Genomic DNA, 27,945 nt, shown 5'->3' on the forward strand with positions numbered 1-27,945 from the left:
CAAAGTGTATTCAGCCCATTAGCAAAGTTCTTTGTCTTATTTATATACCTGTGAAAGACTCGATGCTTCAGCTATTCAGGTAGTTGTTACCCTTACTCCCAAATTGTTTATTTTATTTGTTAATAGATGCAGTGTTTGCCGCAAGTGGAATTAAGTAATCACTAAATCTGGTAGCTAATGATTTAAATATGTAATCATTTTTCCACCATGGGAACACACTTCTACTTTCTGTATTGTTTATATGTTTTTTTGCTGTTTGATAACATCAATTTTACAGAAGAATGGAAAAACTGGTAGAAGCTGACCTCAGGGAAGATCAATTTGGTTTCTGGAGAAACTCAGAAACACATGAGGCAATACTGACCCTACAAATTACCTTAGAAGATAGGTTAAGAACAGGCAAACATATGTTTATAGCACTTGTACACTTGGAGAGGGCTTTTGACAATGCTGATTGGAGTACTCTCTTTGAAATTCTGAAGGTAGTAAGTATAAAATACAAGGAGCAGACAGATATTTACACATGGCAGTTATAAGAGTCTAGGGGCATGAAAGGGAAGCAGCGGCTAAGAAGGAAGTGAGGCATCGTTGTAGCCTATTCATGATGTTGTTCAATCTGTACACTCTCAAAGCAGCAAAGAAAACTAAAGAAAAATGCAGATAAGGAATTAAAAGTTCAAGAAGGAAAAATGAAAATTTTAAGGTTTGCTGATGACATTGCAGTTCTGTCAGAGATGGCAAAGGACTTGGAAGAGCAGTTGAACAGAATGGATAGTGTCTTGATTGGAGAATATAAGATGAATATCAACAAAAGCAAAACAGCAGTAATGGAATGTAGTCAAATTAAATCAGGTGATGCTGAGGGGATTAAATTAGGACATGAGACACTTAAAGTAGGAAAGTAGTTCTGCTACTTGTACAGCAAATCCACTGATGATGGTCAAAGTAGAGAGGATATAAGATGTAGACTGGCCATGGCAAGAAAAGTATTTCTCAAGAAGAGAAATTTCTAGCATTGAGTATAGATTTAAGTGTCATTAGTCTTTACTGAAAGTATTTGTATGGTGTGTAGCCATGCATGGAAGTGAAACATGAAAAAAAACTGATGAGGAGGTACTGAATAGAATTGGGGAGAAAAGTAATTTGTGGTACAAACTGACTAGAAGAAGGGACATCATGGGATCATTGACTAAAAGAAGGGACATCATAGGATCACCAATTTAGTACCGTGGGAAAGTGGGGGGGGGGGGGGGGGGGTAAAAATTGAGACCAAGAGATGAATACAGTAAGCAGATTCAGAATGATATAGGTTGCAGCAGTTACTCAGAGATGAAGAGTCTTGCACAGGATAGAGTAGCATGGAAAGCTGCATCAAACCAGTCTTCAGACTAAAGATCACAAAAACAACAACAACAACATTGCAGTTTGCTTTTGCTTCATTCTGGAAGTGGCTAATTTTTTGTGAATAACATGTTAGTAAAATCAGTGGATTTAACCAAGGCAGCCCTTATTTTTGCCTTTTGCATACTGACTACTAAAAATGTCATGAGAGATTAATTTAAGAAATAAGGCAGCAAAGTAACACAATTTAAGGATGGCAGCCTCATTATATCCAAGGAGCTCTGTGACCTCCTGCAGTACAGACATGTCTGTAGGGTTACCTGCTTGGCATGCTTCAACACCAAAGCCACAAAATAGTTCTGATCAGGTACACAGATGGCTCCAACTATGCCAGAGGGTGCCAACATGGCTGCACTACTTTACAACTTTAGTCACAATCACTGAAGTAGAAAGTGACAGTATCCTTCTGCAGGGCTGGGTGTTTAGACAGCAGCACAGCCTAAAGACAGTGAGTTATCTTATAGCTATGAGTGATTCGTCTGCAGGTTGTCAGCAAGCTGTCTACAAATGTCTGCTTAATGGACGATGCCCTGCAAGCCAGCATCCCTCAAATGGACTTATATTCCAGGATGAGTAATTTGCTTAGGACTTAGTCTCCAAGTGATCATTAGTTGAAGTGTGTTTTACTTTGATGCTCTTCATAAGATTTAGAACTGTATTTAGTGCACACGTAATAAATGTGGTGACTTTGATACAATTCTGTCACTTGGTAGTTGAGTAGCCACCTTGATAACTGAGACAACAACTTTTGTGTGCAGTACAGCACATGGTGATGACAGTCATGGCAATGAGGATTATTGGAAATAAGTGATGCATTCAGTTAAGTTGTTGGCCACATAGTACAGTGAAATTTACAGTTAAGCAATTTTTGCCAAGAGGAGTCCACTAGTATCAAACATAGCCCTTAATTTGAAAATAAATTTCTGAGAATGTACATTTGGACCACAGTGTTGTATGCTAGTGAAACATGAACTGTGGGAAAACTGGAATAGAAGAGCATTTAAGCATTTGAGCTGTGGTGCTACACAAGAATGTTGAAAATTAGGTGGACTGATAAGGTAAGAAATGAGGAAGTTCTCTGCAGAATTGGCAAGGAAAGGAATGTATGGAAAACGTTGACAAGAAGAAAGGACAGATGATATGCTGTTTGTTATGACATCAGGAAATAACTTCCATGGTATTAAAGGGAACTGTAGAGGGCAAAGACTGTAGAGGAAGAAAGAGACTGGAACACATTCAGGATGTAGGCTGCAATTGCTACTCCGAGATGAAAAGTTTGGCATGGGGAAGGAATTCATGGCGGGCTGCATCAAACCAGTCAGAAAACTGATGACTTAAAAAATTTGGTGTCCTCATCACTTGTTGTAAACTGCTCTAATAGTAAAACTTTTATGTTTCAGTATGGCAACTCCACTGCTGGATATCTCAATGCAAGCACTTATATTGTTAAAATATATGCAGAGGATGCAGGAGCTTTGTTGATGAAATTGTCCAACCTGGACACTGATACGGTACGTATCAAAGCCTACCTCAAGAGAATCAACTACAAGGTGAAGGCAGTGAGGTTGCCACCACTTCCATTCCCAAGTCTTAAAAAGAAGTTAGAGCTGTGGCTGAACTACATTGCCAGATTTGCACAGTACTTCACAGACCTTGGGATCACAGGTGACATGCAGAAAAAGAACTTTTTTACTCATTTATACTGGCACAGATGTTTACAGACTTTTACACAAAATGAAATAACTCAGTGTAGGTCAGTACCAAAAGAGAGTAGGAAGAAAAGTCTTGCTACTAATGAGGAGAGCATGTCAAGAGCCATAATTCGATTGTAGTAGACTGAGTGGGGAACTTTGCTCACTGGAAGAGGAGCCAAAATAAGTGAATGGGTGTCTTGGCTTATTTGTAGAAACTTGACCATTTCTGAGAAAATGACTCTAAGTTTTCAATGCAATCTAGATTCCTTTTAGTGCTTGATAAGCTCAGCCCAACTGATGGTATAGTGGCTAGCATTGTGGCCTCTCACTTTTGCATCGCATATTCAATATACAGGTGTTGTCTTTATTTATTTCATTTTATTTTTTTTCTTTTATCTACCCATGTCTGCAGAAGATTACTACAAAAATATTTCTCATTAAGTTAGGAGATACAAGGATATTATATTAATTATAACTGGGTTTATCAATAAGTATCATACTTTTGTTATATAAAATATGTGTATGTGATATTTTCAGGGGTTACAATCTTTTTAAATTATCATATTCTTATATTTCATTATGATGTCATTCTTATTTCTTACATTTTATTCTTATGTTTATTCTTCAGGAAGATTAACTGAATTTCCTTGGATGATGCTGATTGTAGAAACATTCAAAACACAGAAATTCCAAACACCATGATCATCAAGCAGAGGCAGATTTGTCACAGCAACATTTCTTTGTATGTATTTCACTTGGAACGGGAAATTGGGAAATTAGGAACAGAGGACCACATCACAAGTATTGTGAAACCAGGTGCCAGAGGGCATAGGAAATTTCAAGCAAAGATTTTGGCAAAGAGAATCAGGTTATTGTAGTAGACTGAGTGGGGAACAGCCTGGTTAAGGACAGTAATTACAGAATTATGGGTGATGTGATGAAATAAGATTAAAACAGCACACATAAATGTGAGTTTTGTGTAGGACTTGCAGCGTGATGACCATCCTTGGGTTAACACTGCTGTGAGCCTTGTGAGCAGGCTGCTGCTGACTGAAATGAACTCTCAAGTGAGTGCAATGCCTGTCACTACAACTGGAAGATGAGGATGTACTAGACATGACCTACACCTGAACAGGAGAGGGAAATGTACATTTCCTAAGCTTCTTGCAGATAATACAAGCAGGGCCATATTCACACCAAGCAAGATCTCTTTGGTTACTAGTATCAGAGAGGTGCCTTTTTAAGGTTAGAATCAGGATTCAGGCACCCTATTTTGAAAGAATTCAAAATGACAGAAGTGCCCTACAAAATGCTTAAGAATGCACAGGAAAATAAGGTTAGCTTATTTCATCAGAAGAGCTTCTTGTCTGGAAAATTTGGAGAGCTCTGAAGAGATAGACATACTGTACCTATCTGAGCACCATGTAACCATAGGTCTGGATAAGTTATTATGAATGATTACATTTCACCAGCTTACAAATGCAGAACTAATATGAGAATAGGAGGAGTTGTTACATATATATTCAAAAACTTTGAGACACATAGATTTTGTGGTGATCAGTATATAGAAGCATATGCTTGTGAATTAATACTGAAAAATAGCCCACTTTTGATTGTAACTGTATATATATCACCACTGGGAAATTTTTGAACTGTTTATGAGGAATACGGATTCCTTACTAATTATCTCAAACAATGGAAAATCCAGGATGGGATGTAACAATATTAGAGAAGGAAAGTTGCTACTCACCATATAGTGGAGATGCTGAGTCACGATAGGCACAACCAAAAGATTCACACAATTATAGCTTTCGGCCTTTAAGACCTTTGGCAGCAATACACACACACACACACACACACACACACACACACACACACAAAATGCAACTTGCACACACATCTGCAGTCTCAGACAACTGAAACCACACTGCGAGCAGCAGCACCAGTGCATGATGAGAGTGGCAACTGGGTGGTGGCGGGGAGGGGGAGGGATAGTATGGTGGGGGTGGCAGACAGTGAAGTGCTGCAGTTTAGATGGAGGGAAGGGGAGAAGGTGAGGTTGGGGGGGGGGGGGGGGGGCGGGGGGTAGGAGCTGAAAGGAGAGAAATAAAAATAAATTAAAAGACTGGGTGAGGATAGTGACTAATGAAGGCTGAGGCTAGGAGGGTTATGGGAACATAGGATGTATTGCAAGGAAAGTTCCCACAAGTCACTGAGATGAGGGATATCATGTTTGGCAGTGCGTTCAGCAACAGGGTGGTCCACTTGTTTTTTGGTCACAGTTTGTCGGTGGCCATTCATGTGGACAGATAGCTTCTTGGTTGTCATGCCTACATAGAATGCAGAACAGTGGTTGCAGCTCAGCTTGTAAATCACATGACTAGTTTCACAGGTAGCCCTGTCTTTGATGGGATAGGTGATGTTAGTGACTGGACTGGAGTAAATGGTAGGAGGAGGATGTATGGGACAGGTCATGCATCTAGGTCTATTACAGGAGTATGAGCCATGAGGTAAGGGATTGGGAGCAGTGACTGTGTAAGAATAGATGAGTATATTGTTTAGGTTTGGTAGACAGCAGAATACCACTGTAGGAGGGGTGTGAAGGATAGTGAGCAGGACATTTCTCATATCCTGTCCCTTTACCACACAGTGCCCTGCTCGTCACTATTGATGCCACCTCCCTGTACACTAACATTCCTAATGCCCATGGCCTTACTGCTATCAAACACTAATTTTCCAGACACCCTATGGATTCCAAACCAACAATGTCCTTCCTAGTCGCCATGACCAACTACATCCTCACTCACAATTACTTCTCCTCTGAAGGCATTACCTACAAACAAATCTGGGGTACAGCTATAGGCACCCGTATGCCAACCTATTCATGGTACATCTAGAGGAGTTCTTCCTAAAAACCCAGAATTCCAAACCCCTCACCTGGTTCAGATTCATTGAGGACATCTTTGCTATCTGGATTGAAGGTGAGGACACCCTATTCACATTCCTCCAGGACCTCAACAACTTCTCCCCCATTTGCTTCACCTGGTCCAATCCAACCCAACAAGCCACCTTCCTAGACATTGACCTCCACCTCAGAGATGGCTACATCAGTACCTCTGTCCATATCAAACCTACTAACCACCAGCAATACCTCCACTTCAACAGCTGCCACCCATTCCACACCAAGAAGACCCTTCCCTACAGGCTAGCCACCCATGGTCATCGCATCTGCAGAGACAAGCAGTCCCTCTCAAAATATACCGAGGGCCTCACTGTAGCCTTCACTGACCATAATTATCCTCCCAACCTTGTACAAAAACAAATCTCCCGTGCCTTATCTTTCCAGTTTCCCACCACCTCCCAAAGTTTCACTGTCTGGCCATAGAGGAGCATCCCCTCGTAATTCAGTACCATCTGGAACTGGAGCAACTGAATTACATTCTCCACCAAGGTTTCGATTACCTCTCATCATGACTTGAAGTGAGAAATGTCCTGCCCACTATCCTTCCCACCCCTCCTACAGTGGTATTCCACCGTCCACCAAACCTACACAATATACTTGTCCATCCTTACACAAGCCCTGCTCCCAATCCCTTACCTCATGGCTCATACTCCTGTAATAGACCTAGATGCATGACCTGTCCCATACATCCTCCTACCACCACCTACTCCAGTCCGGTCACTAACATCACCTATCCCATCAAAGGCAGGGCTACCTGTGAAACCAGTCATGTGATTTACAAGCTAAGATGCAACCACTGTTTTGTACTCTATGTAGGCATGACAACCAACAAGCTGTCTGTCCACATGAATGGCCACCGGCTAACTGTGGTCAAAAAACAAGTGGACCACCCTGTTGCTGAACACACTGCCAAACATGATATCCCTCATCTCAATGACTGGTTCACAGCCTGTGCCATATGGATCCTACCCACCAACACCAGTTTTTCTGGATTGCGCAAGTGGGAACTTACCCTGCAATACATCCTATGTTCCCATAACTCTTCTGGCCTCAACCTTTGTTAGTTACTGTCCTCACCCATCTAGCCCCCTCCCTGTTCCCGTTCCAGCACTACGGAGCTGTCATTTCACCACCACATCCAATTTTTTTAATTTCTTTTTATTTCTCTCCTTTCAGTTCTTACCCCCACCTTCCCCTCTTCCCTCCATCTAAACTCTAAACTGCAGCACTGTGTGTGTGTGTGTGTGTGTGTGTGTGTGTGTGTGTGTGTGTGTGTGTGTGTGTGTGTGTGCGTGTGTGTGTTTGTGTGTGTGTCTGTTGCTGACAAAGGCCTTAATGGCTGAAAGCTATAATTGTGTGAATATTTTTGTTGTGCCTATCGCGACTCAGCATCTCTGCTATATGGAGAGTAGCAACATTCCTTCTCTAATATTGTTACTATGTTATCTGTCAGACAGCAACAAGCAGTGGTGACTTCAGTGCAGATTTTCTAAAGGAATCTGTCAGGAAAAATTATCTGGAAATGTTATTTGGATCCTACAATTTGATCACATTCTGACATGGATGGATGAAGACTGTAGGAACCTAATCAGTAATTTTTTCTTTGGTGAAGCTCAAAGCAAGAATTTAGCTCTTCACCCAGTAACAAATGCTCTCTCTGATCGTCATGCACATTATTTAGCATAATTAACATTGTGCCTTACAGTATCAATACGCTTCAGTGTAAATCAGTTAGAATTACCAACGACTCCAGAACAAATGTTTTAACAACACTTTACAAGAGATGACCTGCGATAAAATTTATAAGGAACCAAATGCTATCATAAAAGTTAATATATTCCATGATAAATTCATATCAGTATTTGGAAATAGTTTTTGGCATAAGGTAATCAGAAAGGACAGTAAACAGACCTGTAAAAAAAATCATGGACACTAGAAGGTTTAAAGTATCTTGTGAAAGGAAAAGGGAAATGTCTCTGTTGGCGAGAACAAGCAGAGATCTTGCAGTAGTTGCCCACTGCAAAAACTACTCAGAATTACTAAGAAGGGCTATTAAAAATCAAGGAACAAGCACATAATGTCATAAATCGTTAATTCCAACAACAGCCTTAGGTTATATGGAGTGTAGTTAAACATGAGACAGGATAACCACCTACAGAGCGGGATAACCTCTCCATTGAACTGAATGGAGGGGCTATAAATGATGAGTCACAGATAGTAAATATATTTAATAATCATTTCTTAAATATAGTAGAAAGTACGAGGTGCGGCTAGAAAAAAAACGGACTGATGCTGGAAAAAACATTTATTTACAATTATTTACAATTTCATGTTATCTCCTTCAATGTACTCTCCTCCTCGGTCTCTACAACGCTCCATACGAATTTTCCACTGTTCATAGCAATGCTGCAGATCATTTTCGGTAAGTCCATACATTACTTCCGTCGCTTTTTCTTTTACTGCTTCAACAGTCTCAAATCTAGTTCCTTTCAAAGCTGACTTGACTTTAGGGAAAAGAAAAAGTCACAGGGGGCCAAATCAGGTGAGTAGGGTGGATGATATAAGATGGGAATGTTGTGTTTTGCAAAAAACGTCTTCACTGACAACGTACTGTGAGCTGGGGCATTGTCTTGGTGAAGGATCCATGACTTTTTTCTCCACAAATCGTTCCGTTTTCTCCGTACTCTCTCACGTAGGGTAGCCAGGACGCTAATGTAGTAATGCTGATTCACTGTTTGTCCCTCTGGTACCCAATCAATGTGCACAATCCCTTTGATGTCCAAAAAAACAATCATCATTGCCTTGAATTTCGATTTTGACATTCGTGCTTTTTTTTGTCGTGGAGAACCAGGAGTTTTCCAACACATCGATTGGCGTTTAGTTTCGGGATCGTAAGTAAAAAACCACGATTCATCGCAAGTAATAACATTTTGTAAGAAGGTGGGATCACTTTCAATGTTTTCCAGGATGTCAGAACAAATCATTCTTCAGCGTTCCTTCTGTTCAATTGTGAGACACTTTGGAACAATTTTTGAACACACTTTGTTCATGTTGAAACTTTCATGAAGAATCTGCCTAACGCTTTCCTTGTCAACTCCTGTTAACTCAGACACTGCTCTGATTGTTAAACGGCGATCTTGTCGAACAAGTTTACCAATTTTTTCAATGTTTGCATCAGTTTTTGCTGACAATGGTCTGCCAGTGCGAGTGTCATCACTGGTGTCTTCGCGGCCATCTTTAAATCGTTTAAACCACTCAAACACTTGTGTTCGCGATAAACAATCATTGCCGTACACTTGTTGTAACATTACAAACGTTTCACTTGCAGATTTTCCTAGTTTGAAACAAAATTTGATGTTAACACGCTGTTCTTTCTGTACACTCAACATTTTCCGACGCACAGACAAAACGTCAACTACTTAAAACAGACGCCACGGGCAGACTGAGTGCAGGAGGCAGATGAAACTCGAGCAGTAGGCGGAGCGAGAGTCACGTGACAGGCCACACGACTTTCAGCCTTATTGCATTCGTTTTATTGTTTCACCAGTACTAGTCCGGTTTTTTTCTAGCCACACCTCGTATAGAGACAAATAGTTCAAGGGAAAAATCACAGCAGTATGTTCAAAAAGTAACTCTCCTAAAATGTGATTATATGAATACATTACCAACTTCTCCCTCTGATATTAAGAAAATTATACATTCTGTCAAAAATAAAATCTCATCTGATATTGAAGGTGTTTACAATAGAGTACTTAAGTTTTGTTCACATAATAAACCCAGACTAATCTGAAATATGTAACACTTCAGTAACTCAAGCCATTTTTCCAGAGAGACTGAAAAATTGCCATTGGCAGACCCCTATTTAAGAAAGGTGATAGGAGAGATTTTAATAACTACTGAGCTGTTTCACTGCAGACATCATTTTATAAAATTTTTGAGACAGTGGTGTACGAGGTCTGTTCAAAAAATTCTGGAACATTCATAATTTTGCATCAATGGTGTGTTGGAGTGAAATGTGGTTGGCATCCCTGCACACACCTGTGTTTAATGTGTAACAGCCAGAAGTTTAATTGTTATATGTGTGTTTGTTGTTCAGTCCTGTATTGAGTAGCACATTGTGTCGCACAGTCTGCGAATTTCAAGATGGTAGAGTTAGAGGAGCAATGCGTCTGCATTAAATTTTTTGTAAAACTCAAGAAAACCTTTACAGAGATGTACCAAATGATGCAGGAAGCCTACAGTGATGAGTGCTTAAGCTTTATTTGGTGTTACAAACGGCGTCACATAGTTTAAAAAGGCTGGACTTCAGTTAAAGATAACCCTTGTTCAGGACACCCTTCGGCATCTACCGACGATGTGCATGTCAGGAACTTCAATGAAACTGTGCATACCAATCAAAGACTGACTGTCTGAGAGACTGCAGATGAATGTAACATTTTAGTTGGATCATGTCATGAAATCCTGACTCAGCATCTTGGAATGCATTGTGCTGATGCCCAGTTCGTCCGATGACTCATGAGTCAAGACCAGAAAGACTTTTGCCTCACAATCTGTGAAGAGCTTTTCGATTGTACAAATGAATGAGATGGCCCCTGGGACATTTTTTACTTCCAAAGTTGTAAATCCCATTGAAAGGACGAAAATTTGCAATGACAGACGTGATAAAAGAAAATCTGCAGACGATGCATCATGCGATCCAGCAAGATCCGTACCAAGGCTGCTTCCAGAAGTGGAAACAGCATTGGAAGTGGTGTATCAATTGTTAAGGAGAGTATTTTGAAGGAGACTATGCACTATAAGTGAAAGGCAAGCACAGAAAAGTTTTGTAGAAAAAGTTCGTGAATTTTTTGAACAGACCTCCCGTATTCTAGAATGTTATCTCATCTTAGCAATAATAATATTCTCAGCAAATCACAGTTTGGGTTTCAAAAGAGATGCTCTACTGAGAATGCCAACTACATGTTCACTCACAAAGTTTTGCAAGCATTAAATAATATAATAGCACCAGCTGGTATTTTTTGCAACCCATCTCATGCATTTGACCTTGTGAATCACAGTATTCTCCTAGATAAATTGCAGTTTTATGGGACTGAAGCTGTAGCCAACCAATAAGTAATGTCATATCAAACCAATAGGATGCAGAAAGTTGTACTTCATAATTGAACCAATATGGCCTAGGGGTGTGAATCTGACTTTGTAGAAATCACATACGGGTTTTCCCAAAGTTCTAGCTTAGATCCACTATTGTTTCTCACACATGTAAATGATCCACTGTCTAATACATAAAAAGGAGAATTAATTCTTTTTGCAGAGGACACAAGAATTGTAAAATACATATAGAAACAGAAGAAATGGTCAACATATTATTAAATGTATCATTGACTAATTTCTATGGATGGTTTCAAAAACACACACACACACACACACACACACACACACACACACACAACATATTTATTTCTGTACATCTAGGGGTACTACACTAAAGATAAGTGTGACACAAGGCAAGAAAGTAATTAATAGGGTGGAAACTTGAAAATTCTTACGTGTCAATATCAATGAGAATTTGAACCAGAAAAAACACATTTTGGAACAATTTAGTTCAGCCACTTTTACATTTAGAATCATTGCAAATCTTTGGGAGAGATATTTTGCATATTTTCATTCAATAATGTGATATGGAATAATGTTCTGTTTTAACTCATCCTTAAGTCTTCATTACTCAAAAATGTGCAGTAAGAATAACATGTAGTCCTCACCCACAATCATCTTATAGACCTCTGTTTAAGAATTTGGGCATTCTGACTGTTGCTTCACAGTACTTATATTCCCTCATGAAGTTTGTTGTAAATAATCCACTATAGATCTAAAGGAACACTGATATACATAATCAAAATTCCAGAAAGAAAAATAACATTATTAATCCCCAGGAAGAAAAATAACATTATTAATCCACATTAAAGTTGTCTTCAGCACAAAAAGAGGTGCACAATGCTACAACTAAAATTTTTGATCACATACCTGGTGATATAAAATGTCTGACGGACAGCAAAGCAAAATTTGAAAACAAACTAAAATAATTCTTCGTAACAATTCCTTCTACTCCATAGAAGAATTTCTATTATTGTAAGGTGTGAAAGGTGATGGATAGGAATTACTAACTCAAATCTGTATTTTTTTTTAAAAGAAGAACTTAGATATGTCAGTTTGTAGCCATAATTACAAATTAATTTGTGATGTGAATGTAAAATGACTCACTGCACATCATTACAATGTATCATGCAAAATGAACCATGGAACATGAACGTAACTAACTGACACACATTCAGCTAAAAGAGAAGTAACCAGATTATTATAACTAGCAGATTCATATGGCTATTGCAAGCCATAAATTTTTCAGTTCTGTTATGGAAAGCCAGAAAAGCCACTGCATTGTAGTGTTCAGTTGCAGAATCAACACGACTGCAAATTTCAGTATCTCAATTATAAATGTAAGGAAACACATGCTAATTGGCCAATATGGGACATGATTTTAGTGCATTCCTGTAATGATGTTTGAAAGGTTGTTTGTTGAAGTTGAACAACTCCTGGTTAGACAAATGTTTACCTCATATATGCGTTTGAGCAACCGATCATGTCCACAGCATTACAGTATACCTCAGCCATCTGTCAGACTAATGAATAACATCCAGTATGAGATTGCTCATGCTACCCCAGTAAATAAGGTAGGTCGGACTGTCATTCATTCACAGGGCATACCAGGAAAGCAAGTTGACACTAAGATATGCACAATTCCCAAGTATTTCATTAGTCACAAGCATCAGAATTACTATTACTACAAGGTCAAGTGTAATACCTTTTATAAGAAGGCTCATAAGGACAAAGGGCAAAGTGTGTAATTCTACATGTAGACCTTTGCTACATGTTCTGAAACTTGAGCTGTGATGGCTACTTCAAGCCATGCCATGTTGAATCTTCCTTGTTGCTCAGTTTCTTGCACAGCATATGTCTGCTCTTCTACATTTTCACCTATATCCATGCCCTGCAAATTACTGTGAAGTGCATGGCAGAAGGTACTTTCCATTGTACCATATACGCAGTCCAGACACATTAATGTGCCCATCTGTCAAAAGCCTGCATAACAACCTTTTAACTCAGGGAATTTGGTGGCCAGGGGAGTACAGTAAGCTTATCCTGGTGCTCTTTGCACCACACATGTACAAAGTGAGCTGTGTTTCACACTGTATTGTCCTGCCGGCAGACGACGGAAAAATAATCTGCCTGTAAGGCTGGACATAGTTCCCTAGGTAAGATGCATATTTTTGTTGATGTATTATGCCTTCCAGAATGATGAGATACCCAAGGAATGCCACAAAAACATTCCCCAGAACAAAACACACACTCCTCCAACATGGACCCTTCTGACAATTGTTGCAGAGCTGTACACACCGTCTGTCCGATGGAACATAAAACGTAATTCGTGTGAAAAGTTTATCCATCACCACTTAGTGGACAACCAGTTGTGCTGTTGTTATGTAAATTCTTGTCTTCATCACCAATGAACAGTAGTCAGCATCGGTGCACAAACCAGGCACCTGGTGTGGACACCCATAAGCTGCACTGTTCGCTGAACAGCTGTTGAGGAGGCACTGTTGGTAGCCCCTCATTTCTTCTGGACAGTCGGTTGCTCAACAGTTGTACATCTATTCATCCATGCAGATCTCCACAGTCATCGTTCAGCCCTGTTATCTATGGCCCCTGGTGCAACATAGTTGCCTCGGTGCCAGGTTTTGATAGCACCATTATACCATGTACAGTACACTTTAAACATGTCAGCACACAAGCAGTTTACAAACTTAGCTGTTTTGGAAATGCTCCCACCCGTGACCTGAAAGCCAATAATGATGCCCCTTTGGATGTCAGATAAATTGCTCCATTTCCACATTATGACAATGCCTCTAGTGTTTTCCATGCTGCTCCAGCACACTGTATATACCCTCCACTGCTAGTGCTGCCACCTGCCATCTGTATTGCAGATTGATGTCAAACATAGGCAGTGGCCACATTAATGTGACCAGACCCACATTAAGGCACAGAGCAAGGGAAAAGTGTCTTCTTAAATACAACTGTGCACGTTTTAATTAGAGTGATTTTATCCTTTTGACAATCGCAAGATTTATACACAGGGAGGTGTAGTATCTTCCTAGATTCCTTACTTAACAGTGGTACTTGAAATATTGTACATAAACTTTCTATAAATAGTTTGCATTTAACTTCAAGCATCTTTCAGCTCAAGCTTTTCATCATTCCCATGATGCTCTCTCATAATCAAACCAACATGTGACCACTAGTGCTGTCCTTTGTATACTTTCAGTGTCTGCTGATAGTCTTATTTGGTAAGGAGCCCACAAACTTGAGTTATATTCTAGGACAGGTTGTGAGTGTTTTGTAAACAATCTTCTTTGAGACTGTATCCTACCAATGACACCACCATACTCAGTCAGTAACAATGTGAGAGCTACAAGTGATGATTTTTAACAGGTACTTATTTAAGCCATTTTTGCACACAAAGCTACCTGGTATCAGGGGCATTTAGATCATCATAACTGCATCCTGTTTAGACTAATTTATCATTTTATTTTATTTTATTTTTTTGGTTAGAATATCAGCATTAAATTCTACAAGTGGCAAATCCAATTTATGTAGACATGGATAACAACTGAAGAAATATTACCTCAAAGTGAGCAGGTCTACGAATTGCTCTCCAACTGAAATTACATTAACAGTTTTGTGTCAGTTCTTCATATCTTATACTACTCTGGTTTGGTAATATCTGAAATAACCTGGAGAAGTTTTTATGACATTCGTAATCGTCTGAGAAAGTGCTCTTATGGTGTTTGAGCTTTTGTTTGAACTGGTGAAAATATCTGCAGTGTGGACACTTTACATTCAAAGTGTGCATATGTACCTCCTCTTCTTTCTCCTTGTCAATAACCATTACTTTTGTTATCAGACAACATGTAGAACATAATTTTTGCTTTATACACTGCAAATAATCCACTCAACTACTGCTGTGAACTGCTGCAAGGTAAAGGTTCCCAGCAAGAAGTAATAGGCCTGTGCAAGCTTTGATGTGCCAGCAGCTAGGCTACACTGTAAGTGCAACAAGGCTCTTGCTGAGACGTGACATGTGAAGTGAAGTGCCACCAGCAAGCAGTGAGCTGCCAGCTGTGAGGCTGTGTGTAAATGTACCCTTAATTGTGCAGGTCTAGACAGTGCACAGGACTTGGCTTGCCCATTTCACAAAACTGCACTGCAGTCTTGTCATGTGCCATTAAATCTTTAATTCTGTAAGTGGCAATCAATAGAACTCCCATTCCAATCCAAAGTGATTTGGGCTCATCTTCCACACTTTTAAATTTCCAGATGATTTAGAGTAACAACAGTGTAGTAGTATGCAGTCAGTTCTGTGCTAACGTGAAATATTAAGCTATTACAGTCTCAGCAAGATTCACTGTGGTCAAGTTACATGAAGCTAATAATTTTCTAAGTGTGGATCTGTTCTCTAAATCGAGCCTTGTGTTATACGACTGTGCCTATTAGGTATAGGCTATGGTACTCACACTCACATTATGGATTTATTAAGCAAATTTATAGAGTCAAGGATTATGAAGCACATGTCCCACCAAAGCTTAAACTGGTAACCAAGCTTTGCAAAGTGTGTAACGTGCCTTTTGCTTTGGAAGATAAACTTAATTTGGAACTGCAACGATTATAGGAAGAATATGTAATGAATGACCACCAAGTGGAAAATATTAGGGCTAGGTTGGGTGGAGATACAATTTTTGCCAAAACTGATCTAACCAAAGCTTATCTTCAATTATCCATGAATGAACAAAAAAATGTTTTTCAATGTAGGATGTTGTCATTTGGCATCTTTAGCACTCTGGCCACTTTCCAATGATATCTTGAAATTTGAAATCATTGTTTCTACATCTAGATCATACTCTGAAAGCCATCTAATGGTGTGTGGCAGAGGGTACTTTCAGTACCACTTTCTGATCCCTCTAACCTGTTCCACTCGTGAATAGTGCGTGGGAAGAATGATTGTTGGTAAGCCTCTGTATTGACTATAATTTCTCGAATTTTCTCCTCATGGTCAATATGTGAGATGTATATGGAGGTAAGTAATATGTTTTCTGACTCCTCCTGAAAAGTACTGTCCCAAAATTTCAATAGTAAATCCCTCCATGATGCACAACTCCTCTCTTGTAACGTCTGCCAGTGGAGTTTGTTTAGCATCTCTGTGACGTTCTCTCATCAGCTAAATGATCCTGTGAGGAAATGCTCCACTTTTCATTGGATCTTCTCCATGTCCTGTATCAGTCCTACCTGATAGGGGTCCCAGATAGATGAACAATACTCAAGAATTGGGTGAACAAGTGCCTTATAAGCCACTTCCTTCATGGATGAGTTACATTTCCTTAAGAGTCTTCCAATGAATCTGAGTCTTGTGTCTGCTTCTCCCATTATCTGTTTTATATGGTCATTCCACTTAAGGTTGCTCTGGATAGTTACGCCTAGATATTTTATGGCAGACGCTGTCTATAGCAGTTTGTCATCAATAGTTTATCTGTACAGTAGAGGATTTCTTTTCCTATGTATGTGCAGTATGTTACATTTATTTACATTCAGGGTCAACTGCCAGAGTCTGCAACATTCATCAATTCTCTGCGGGGTGTTTTGCAAATTCTTACTATCTACTGGTGTTGCTACTTTGGTATAAACACCTGTATCATCTGTGAATAGCCTTAAAGAGCATCTGACGCTTTCTACTAGATCATTTATATATATATTGTGTACAGCAATGGTCCTATCACACTTCCTTGTGGTACTGCGGATATTATCTTTACCTCTGTCGATTTAGTTCTACATCTACATGGTTACTCTGCAATTCACACTTAAGTGCCTGGCAGAGGGTTCATCGAACCATTTTCATACTACACTCTCGAATGGCGCGTGGGTGAAAGGAACACCTAAATCTTCCTGTTCAATCTCTGATTTCTCTTATTTTATTATAATGATCATTTCTCCTTTCATAGTTGGGTGTCAACAAAATATTTTCGCATTTAGAAGAGAAATTTCATAAATAGATCTCACCGCAAAGAAAACTGCCTTTGTTTCAGTGACTGCCACCCCAACTCGCGTATCATATCACTGACACTCTCACCCCAACTGTACGATAACACGAAACGAGCTGCCCTTCTTTGCACTTTTTCGATGTCCTCTGTCAAACCTACCTGGTAAGGATCCCATACCGTTGTTAAGAGCGATGTGTTGAGTTCTATCTGCAAGAAAGTCTTGAATCCAATCGCAGGTCTGCTCTGATACTCTGTAAGCTCATATTTTTTCTTTAAACAGCAATGTGGGATGGTGTCAAATGCCTTACCAAAGTCAAGGAACGCTCCATCAGCCTGAGGGCCATTATCCACTGCACTGTGGATCTCATGGAGGAACAGAGTGAGCTGAGGTTCACAGGATCTCTCTTTGTGGAATCCATGTTGATTTTTATAGAGGAGCTGTTCATTTTCCAAAAACGTCATAATTCTTGAGCATAAAACATGTTCTGTAACTCTGAAACAGATCGACATTAACGATTTAGGTCTATGATTGTGTGAATCTGTCTTACAACCTTGCTTAAAAATTGGGAATGACTTTCATTTTTTCCAGTAGTTAGGTACCTTTCATTGCTCGAAAGGGAAGCTGGAAAGGGAGCAAGTTTTTTTGCATAATCTTTCAACCTATAGTACACACTAATTTAAAGTGCACCAGAGAAAAGTGTGTTTTCTTCATTAGGTGAATAGAGTACCTGGGACACACATTCATCACTGAGTACATAACACACATACTTAAACATACTGAGGCTGTTCAAAGGTTACTGCTTCCCACTGATATGAAGCAGCTGGAGTCTGTTATGGGTCAGCTCAAATATTATAGGAAATTGATTTCACATGCTTCAGCTGTTTAAAACCACTCTGGCAGCAGTTTGGAAACTGGTCTACCGAATGCCAATACACATTTCACAGGCTTAAGCTGGCACTCACCAAACCCACTGTTTAATTCATTACAATCCAGAGAAGTTAGTCACCATGGCTGCTGATCCTTCACACAAAGTCAGTGCGGCAGAACAACTGACAGTTTTTGCTTCTAAAACACTTCACGCACTGCAAAGAAAAACTATAGCCAAATAAAAAAAGAGGCATTGACCATTGTTTCCACTTTCAAAAAGTTACTTGATTATATATATGGGTGAAGATTTCTTATGTTTATGGACCACACGCCTTTGGCCTCCATCTTTAATGCTGGTAGTAGCATTACGCAAGGAACTGTGTGGCATCTTAAACGTTGGGCTGTGTTCCTCTTCAAATTTAATATGAGATAAGATAGCGTAACACCATTTAGCATAAAAGAACCCAATGTACACCAGCCAGCTGCATAGGACAGACTGTTTGATGTAGCACCCTAAATCTGCTTGCACATGGACATTGATACAGAAGTAGTAGTGGAACATCACATTATTAGTGCCACTTCCCTAGCCACTCTTATGCCCAGGGGCCTTATTCTGTAGGATGTCAAACATTACATCAAAATACAGTGACCAGTCAATAATATGCTACTCTGTAACCTTGAGAAGATGGCATATTGGATAGAAAGCATGGGATCAATGTTTGTATGGGGGTTCTCCTCTTACATGGTGAGAATGGAAAAACTAGTCACCTTTCCTAGGACTCTACAATAAAAAGGGTTGAATTGAGTACACTGAGGTCATTGGGGTGTTGTCTTCATAAAATGGACAGCCAGTGAAGACATTTCTTGGAAGGGAATTGACAATAATATTGAACTCATTCTCACCATCTGCACAAACTGTCTACACCATCAAGCAGTTCTATCTGAGAAGTATTTCCCATGCCCACAGCCCATTCACCCTTGGACAGTGCTTCACTTTGGTTTTGCTGGACTATTTTTTGGGGGCTCCTTGTAGTGGATGCTTTTAGCAGATTTCAGTACATCTCCAAGATGTAGTCAGTTTGTCTTCAAAGATGTTTTAGGCACTATGAAGAGTTTGCTATAGAAGGCTTACCTTCCACACTGGTTACTGAAAACAGTACCCAATTCACTTGTCTGGAATTTGAGACATACTGTGAAGGAAATTGTATTACACACATTTTGTCAGCACCATTTCACCCAGCATACAACGGTCTGGGAGTGAGATTCATGAGGACTTTTGTGACATAAATGGTCAAGTCGTTTAATGAGTACAACAGAGATGATACTTTAACTGTTTTTTTATCTACATATTGTGACACACCTCAAAATGATCAATGTCCAGTGGAGAAGCTACATGGCCAGCCACAAAGGTCTCTCCTGTCTTTTGTCAAACTGTTTGACCCCATAGCAACTAACCAAGTGTCTTCCGCATGCACAAATTCAAGCTGCATGACCTGGTATTTGCCTTCATACCTCATCAGGGTGACTGTGCATACCAACACACATTACCAAGCTGTTGTGTTGTTCCATGTTTGAAATTCAAACAACACATCTGGCACTCAAACAGTACATGTGGCCCAAGCCAAGAAGCACTAAAATCAGCTTTGAGATCTTGTCTCAAACAATGTAAATGCTGCCATGTTCTTTTTTTTTCACAATACCTCCAATTGGCCCACAGCCAGTCTTCCATATCTCAGGACCGCTTCACCAGCGACAGGTGCTTTGCTGAGGATTTCAAAACCATCTCAATGGAGGTCAATGTTGTTGATGCCAATGTGACTCATCCTCCTTGACATAACTTCCAGGGGTTATCTCTAGCACACTGAGATGACTCCACCACTTCTCCCCTAGGAGGACGAGGGTAACTGTGACCTCTTGCAGTATAGTCATGTCTGCAGGGTTGCCTGCTCATCAGAAATAAACAGTACAGCCACAATGTAGTTCCGTTCAGGCTCACAGAAGGAGCCAATGTGGCTGCATTGCTCTACAACACCAGTCACATGCAGTGAAATAGTGTGTGATGGTATACTTCCGCTAATTGGGTATTGAGGGGGCTGCAAGGCTGCAAGACAAAAGTGACTTGTCTTTGTGTTAATAGTGAAGTATCTACAAACACCTCCTTCCTGGATGATGCCATGCAAGCCAGCATCTCTTGAAACAACTTAGATTCTGGCATGAGTAAAATACTTTGTTTAGCACTTTGTATGTAAAGGATCATTAGTGCACTTAAGTGTTTTATGTTGATAATATTCATAAGAATTTCATTACTTTTAATAAATATGGAAACTTTGATTCAGTTCTGTTAATTGGTAGCTGTGAAGCCACCTTGATAACTGAGAGATTAACTTTTGCGTGCAATACATCCTGAAGACAGACACAGCAACACTCTATTTAAATGAAACTAAACTGTTTCAGAGACGTTTTCAAATCTCAAACATCTATGATGTATGTATGCTGATTGCAGCAATGACTGAAAATTTGTACCAAGGCCAGGATTCAAACCTGGGTTTCCTGCATACTAGGTAGATGTGTTAACCACTACGTCACTCTGATACAGTGGCTTTGCTGAACTGTACTGACTACCGCATCACATTCCCCCTAAACTTGAACAGCATTGCAGAGGCTCTCCAACTGTATTGGAGTAATTCTTCAGCATGAAACAGGAGATCCTGCCCAAAACCCAGGCACAGGTGCCTTCATCAAATGAAACTGTATGGTTCCAGAGAACTTTTTAAGTCTCAGACGTCTATGATGTATATAGGGTGGTCCATTGATAGTGACGGGGCCAAATATCTCACAAAATAAGCATCAAATGAAAAAACTACAAAAAACAGAACTCCTTTAGCTTGAAGATGGAAACCAGATGGCGCTATGGTTGGCCAGCTAGATGGTGCTGCCATAGGTCAAACGGATACCAACAGCATTTTTTTTAAAAATAGGAACCCCCTTTTTTATTACACATTCATGTAGTACATAAAGAAATATGAATGTTTTAGTTGGACCACTTTTTTCTCTTTGTGATAGATCGCACTGTAATAGTCACAAATGTATAAGTACATGGTATGACGTAACATTCCACCAGGGCGGACGGTATTTCCTTCGTGATACATTACCCGTGTTAAAATGGACCGTTTACCAATTGCAGAAAAGGTCGATATCCTGTTGAAGTATGGCTGTTATGATCAAAATGCCCAACAGCCGTGTGTTATGTATGCTGCTCGGTATCCTGGATGACATCATCCAAGTGTCTGGACCGTTCGCCGGATAGTTACATTATTTAAGGAAACAGGAAGTGTTCAGCCAATTGTGAAACATCAACCATGACCTGCAACAAATAATGGTGCCCAAGTAGGTGTTTTAGCTGCTGTCATGGCTGATCTGCACATCAGTAGCAGACAAATTGCGCAAGAATCAGAAATCTCAAAAATGTTGGTGTTGAGAATGCTACATCAACATTGATTGCACCTGACCCCTATTTCTATCCACAAGGAATTGCATGGTGATGACTTTGAATGTCGTGTACAGTTCTGCCACTGAGCACAAGAGAAATTACGGGATGATGACAGATTTTTTGCATGCGTTCTATTTAGCAACGAAGAGTCATTCACCAACAGTGGTAATGTAAACCAACAAAATATGCACTATTGGGCAACAGAAAATCTACGATGGCTGCAACAAGTGGAACATCAGTGACCTTGGTGGGTTAATGTATGTTGCAGCATTATGGGAGGAAGGATACTTGGCCCCCATTTTATCGATGGCAATCTAAATGGTGCAATGTATGCTGATTTCCTACGTAATGTTCTACTGACGTTACTACAAGATGTTTCACTGCATGACAGAATGGCGATGTACTTCCAACATGATGGATGTCCGGCACGTAGCTTGCATGCGGTTGATGCAATATTGAATAGCATATTTCATGAAGGTGGATTGGTCGTCAAAGCACCATACCATGGCCCGCATGTTCACTGGATCTGAATTCCCCGGACTTCTTTCTGTGGGAAAAATTGAAGGATATTTGCTACCGTGACCCACCGACAATGCCTGACAACATGCGTCAGCGCATTGTCAATGCATGTGCGAACATTACGAAAGGCGAACTACGCGCTGTTGAAAGGAATGTCGTTACACGTATTGCCAAATGCATTGAGATTGACAGACATCATTTTGAGCATTTATTGCATTAATGTGGTATTTACAGGTAATCACACTGTAACAGCATGCATTCTCGGAAATGATAAGTTCACAAAGGTACATGTATCACATTGGAACAACCGAAATAAAATGTTCAAATGTACCTACGTTCTGTATTTTAATTTAAAAACCTACCTGTTACCAACTGTTTACCTGAAATTGTGAGCGATATATTTGTGACTATTACAGTGGCATCTATCATAAAGCGAAAAAAGTGGTCCAACTAAAACATTCGTATTTCTTTATGTACTACACGAATATGTAATAAAAAATGAGGGTTCCTATTTAAAAAAACGTAGTTGATATCCATTTGACCTATGGCAGTGCCATGTAGTGGGCAAACCATAGCGCCATCTGGTTTCCCCCTTCAAGTTAGACAAATTTCGTTCTTTGTAGTTTTTTCATTTGACGCTTGTTTCGTGAGATGTTTGGCCCAGTCACAATCGATGGACCACCCTGTATATGCAGACTGATATTGTAGACGTGTGAGACATGAAAATGTCTCTGGAGCCATATAGTTTCGTTTGATTATAGTACCTACATCTGGATTTCAGGCAGGATCACCCATTTTATTCAATACTGAGGTGCTATTCCATTACATTTGGAGACTCTCTGCAATGCTGTTTCAGTTTCAGGGGAATAGCATGTGGGCTGAGGAGAAAATGTGAATTTGGATTCAGGAGGTAGGCATGCTAAGGTGGGTGCTAAGGCAATGTAGTGGTTAGAGTAGCTGCCTAGTGAGCAGAAGACTCAGTTTCAAATCCCAGCCTGGTTGCAAATTTTCATTCATTGCTTCACTCTTCATTTTATGAGTTATGCTGTGTTTTATGAGTTTGTCTACATCATAGTTTTCAATATTTTCGTGTGCTGCAGTAGGCTCGTCTGATTGAGTTTGCCATTGGGGGGGTGTTTTAATGGTCGGGTCTTAAAATATACTATTTACTGTTGCATAACATATTTCCAGCCATGGTATTTAAGGCTCCTGCCTCCCCAAGAAATTACTTTAGCTCATTTTGTGTACACAGAGTTCTCTATGTAAGAGGCAACAGATGGATTTCATCTGGTGTTTCGGCAGATATTTGCAATGTGTCAGCCAAACAGGTGCTGCTCATCAAGTCTTGCATACGACACCCAGTGCTGACAGGATACATCAGTTTGTTTCCCATTATGGACAAAATAATTTTTAAAGTGGAATTATATGTGCCCATTTAATTGAGCAGTCCCAAATTAGTCTAGGGTATTTGTTTTATCAATATATATTACCAGAAACAGTAAAATGTGAAGAATAATTGGTACTCTAGCAGCAACTGAACAATGCTGTGTTTGGCAATAGTAGTTGGGCATGGGCATGAGTGGTACTGTCATTGCTGGAGTACTGGTTATTTTTCATGTTATACTGTCCCTGTTAATACAGATCAATGGGAAAAAAAGCACTTGATTAATTTGAGACCGCTCAGTCAAATTGGTATGTAAAATTCTGCTATCAAAATCATTTTGCTCATAACGGGAAACAAGCAGATGGTTTCCATCAACACTGAGTGTCGCGTGAAAGATATGATGTGCAGTATTTGTTTGGGCTGACACCAGGTACAAACTGCAAAAACTAAACTGCAAATATCTGCTGGAACACCAGAGGATATGTGTGTAGTGATCCAAAGGAGAGACATCCTGTATATTTCCTTACTATCGATTCTAGATTCTGCTGGCATTATATAAGCATGTATTAACAATTAAGCTCATGTGTTATGTTTGTGCAGGACTGAATTCCTTCCTGAAGTAGGAATATTAATGATACTGGCCCCATGCACTTTCTTTAATGCTTCAAAATAGATCTCATTTAATGTTTATGGTGGTGTATTTATGACTGGTCACTGAATTAATTTAATGTTGCATTAGGTTTGTCTTATTTCACTGAGTCCATCAGATTATAACAAAATTTATATTATTGCTAGTTCATCAAAAGACAATGGCCTTTCTACAGTGTTAACACTGGTTCCCATCAGATCACCAAAGTTAAGCACTGTTGGGCTTGGCTTGGACACGGATGGGTCACCGTCGAGGTCTGCCAAGCGCTGTTGCCAAGTGGAGTGTCATCCACCCTTTTGAGGTCAGCTGAGGAGCTACTTTATTGAGAAGTAGTAGCTCTGGTCACAAAAACTGACAACAGCTGGGAGACCCGTCTGCTAACCACATGCCATTCTATATCCATATTCAGTGACACCCATCAGCTGAGGATGACATGTGGTCAGTCAGTAATGCAGCCCCTCCTGAGGCCTGTTCAGATGAAGTTAGTTAGTGTATTCCATCAAAAACTAACATTTTGAAACTGTGGCTATGTACAAAATACAGTTTGATTCTTGCAAAGAAGTGGCTGGCTGCTGTTTCCCTCTTTGCAAGAATCCACTTGTAAAATTTAAATTGCCAGGATGTAACTTACTATCCGATAATAAACAAAGCTGGAGATCAGATATTTGATCTTTGAAACTGTCATTAATGTTGTTAATTCATATAAGATGTTCACCAAAAGAAACTGATTTAATACGAGTTACCAGATATTCCCAACTGCTACATTAAATAAAAACTTAATTTCATCACTCATTTCCATCGCATTCTGCTCTATCACTACACATAACAGGCAACCCCCTACTTAAAAAAAATCTTATTTACTCCTTTTCCTTGGTATTATTTAAAATTTCATTGTTTAGATTCATTGAATCTCCTACTAAATGCTACCACACAGTTTCTACATCTACATCTACATGCACTTATATACTCTGCAAGCTACCATATGGCGTGTTGTGGAAGGTGCATTGTACCACTGTTAGTCATTTCCTTTCATGTTCCACTCACAAACAGAGGGAGGGAAAAAATGATTGTCTATTTCCATCCATATGAGCCCTAATTTCTCTTATCTTCACAGGCTTTAGCAAAATGTACATTGGTGGCAGTAGAATCATTTTGCAATCATCTTTAAATTATGGTTCTCTAAATTTTCTCAATAGTGTTTCCCTCCAAGGATTTGAATTTGAGTTTATGAAGAATCTCTGTAATACTCTCCTGTTGAGAATCTACCGGTAACAAATGTAGTAGCCTCCTCTGAACTACTTCAATGTCTTCCTTTAATCTGACTTGGCAGGGATCCCAAACACTCAAGCAGTACTCAAGGATGGGTTGCAATAATGTTGCATACATGATCTCCTTTACAGATGAAGCACACTTTTCTAAAATTCTCCCAATAAACTGAAGTTGACCATTCGCCTTTCCTACTACCATCCTCACATGCTCATTCCATTTCATATCACATTGAAACATTACACCCAGATATTTAATCAGCATAATTTTGTCAGGCAACCCTACTAAAGCTGTATTCAAACCTTATGGGATTGTTTCACCTACTCTTCTGTATTAACTTTTATTTTTCTACATTTAGAGCAAGCTGCCATTTATCAAACCAACTAGGAATTTTGTGAACACATCTTGTATCCTCTTGCAGTCACTCTATGACAATACCTTGCAATAAACACCACACTGTCATTGGCAAACAATCTCAAATAGCTACTCAACCTTCTATCACATCATTTATGTATATAGACAATAGGCGTGGTCCTCTCACACTTCCCTGGGGCACTCCTGATGAGATCCTTGTCTATGTTGAAGACTCGCAGACAAGGACAACATACTGGGTTCTATTACATAAGGAGTGTTTGAGCCACTCACGTATCTGGGAACTTACTCCTTACCCTCATTTATTCATTAACTGTGAGCAGTTGGGCACCATTTCAAATGCTTTTGAGAAGTCTAGGAATATGGAATCTGCCTTTTGGTCTTTGTCCTTGGTTCACAGGATATTTAGTGAGAAAAGGGCAAGTTGTGTTTTGTGTGAGCAATGCTTTTGTAAATTCATATTGATTTGTGGACGGAAAGTCTTCCATTTCAAGAAAATTTATTATATTGAAAGGAATGAGACAGACCAGGAAATAATGGCAAGAATCTAGGCAGGAAACAGGTGTAGGTTTGCACTCAGAAAGCTGCTGAAATCCCAGATTCACTTTTTTCCAGTTGCTTGAGACTTTGCACTGGGCAAGAGATTGGCGATAAATGCAAGCGAAGGAAAGGGGTTGTATTATTACCAAGAAAGAGCTATGATGCAAAATTAATTCAAATATTCTGTTTTGTTATTTCTACATAAAACTGATCTTATTGACACACTTTTGCTACTGGTCAATAGATTTTCAACTGTATGTTCAAATTAACTATGAGAACATGACTTAAGACTATTGATTGTAATCCTTCTCCAGTAATAGCTTCCATGGGTGGCCCAGACATACAGCAATCTGAGAGCAACAAGGCTGGGCTCCAGGCTTGATCTTCAAGAGCAGTCCAAGCCATGTTGACCATTGTTTGCTGGGTTACCATGTGCTGTGAGATCTGGTATTGTCATGGGAGAGGAACACGCTTTTGATCTGGGTGTAGCACTGTTTTGAGCAGTAGTCAGCTTGAACTGCACAGAAAAGATGGCAGTAGTGAGCAGCATTAAAAAGTGGCAGTAGTGAGCAGCATTAATGATCCTATGTTCCTGCACAAAAACAACCAGCAGAATGCCTTTGTTGTCCTAGAATGTCATGGCCATGACCTTACCAGTAGAAAACTTCGTTTTAACTTTCACAAGGGCTCCCTTGTCACTCTGTACTGGCTTTTCTTAAAAATTTATTGGTCTAATTACTGAGTAAAGTCACATACCATGTGACAGTTTTTTTCCAAAGAAACAGCATCTTTTTTTTTCCTTTTACTTTGTGAAAAGTGTGTTAGAAACTACAATGCGCACAGTTTTCTGTTCTTGTTTCAGCAACTCCAGAAGACAATAAGTTGACACATTTGGATAACGTAACTCATTCCAAATGAGTAACTGAAAATTTGCATAACTGATGTCAAGGTTCCAAAAGACTTTCAAACACACTGCTCATTACCTTCAACAAGTCCACATATAAACTTAATATTCTGTCTTGAGCTGGCATGGGGATGGCACAGGCAGGCAGAGTTTTCAACACTCTTTCGTCATTTCTTGACCTCCTTACACCAATAATTCATATAGGACCATGAAAGGGTCTTTTCTCAAATTTTAGTAGTAAATTGCAACAAATTTCAACAGCATTAACCTTCTCATTAATGACAAAATTTTTTATGCTGTGTTATGCAACAGCAGAATCCACCACTGTCTCTCGCGTTACAGCAGACACTGATGACAGGGAAAATGTGAGGCCTTCCAGGGTCAGTACAGCTTTCCAGGCATACCTCGCCATGTAACTGTAGAAGTTTGAAATCATCCCATCTACAGTGAGCAAGAAACTAAAAAGGCTAATTTATTTTTAACCCATCCTTACACTGCAGTATTCAGTATTTCAGGTTTTTCTTTAAGTTAGTTGCCTGCAGATACAATGTGCAGTCTGCTTCTCTTCCACATAAAATTTATGATGAAGTCCCATACTAGCATGCATAAAAACAGTTACTTGATAAATGCAACAATAAGTAGATTGTGATCAGTAAAGATGACTAAAAAAATATGGCAGCAGTGAAAATTGTCACGCTATTCTGTGAGGATTCATATCCCCAGTTCTTTCTACCTTAGATACTGTGTCACAGAAT

The 27,945-nt window shown here is 39.6% G+C and overlaps 1 protein-coding gene and 1 pseudogene across 3 annotated transcripts in view; one reads left to right on the forward strand and one right to left on the reverse strand.

Moving 5' to 3' along the window:
• Positions 1–27,945, reverse strand: part of LOC124545071 (CB1 cannabinoid receptor-interacting protein 1-like) — a 774,949-nt gene that overhangs the window by 15,708 nt on the left and 731,296 nt on the right. The gene's annotated exons all lie outside the window — the stretch shown is intronic.
• LOC124546212 lies at positions 24,265–24,383 on the forward strand (annotated as a pseudogene).

The sequence above is a fragment of the Schistocerca americana genome, chromosome 8 (assembly GCF_021461395.2).
Source record: "Schistocerca americana isolate TAMUIC-IGC-003095 chromosome 8, iqSchAmer2.1, whole genome shotgun sequence".
NCBI lineage: Eukaryota > Metazoa > Arthropoda > Insecta > Orthoptera > Acrididae > Schistocerca > Schistocerca americana.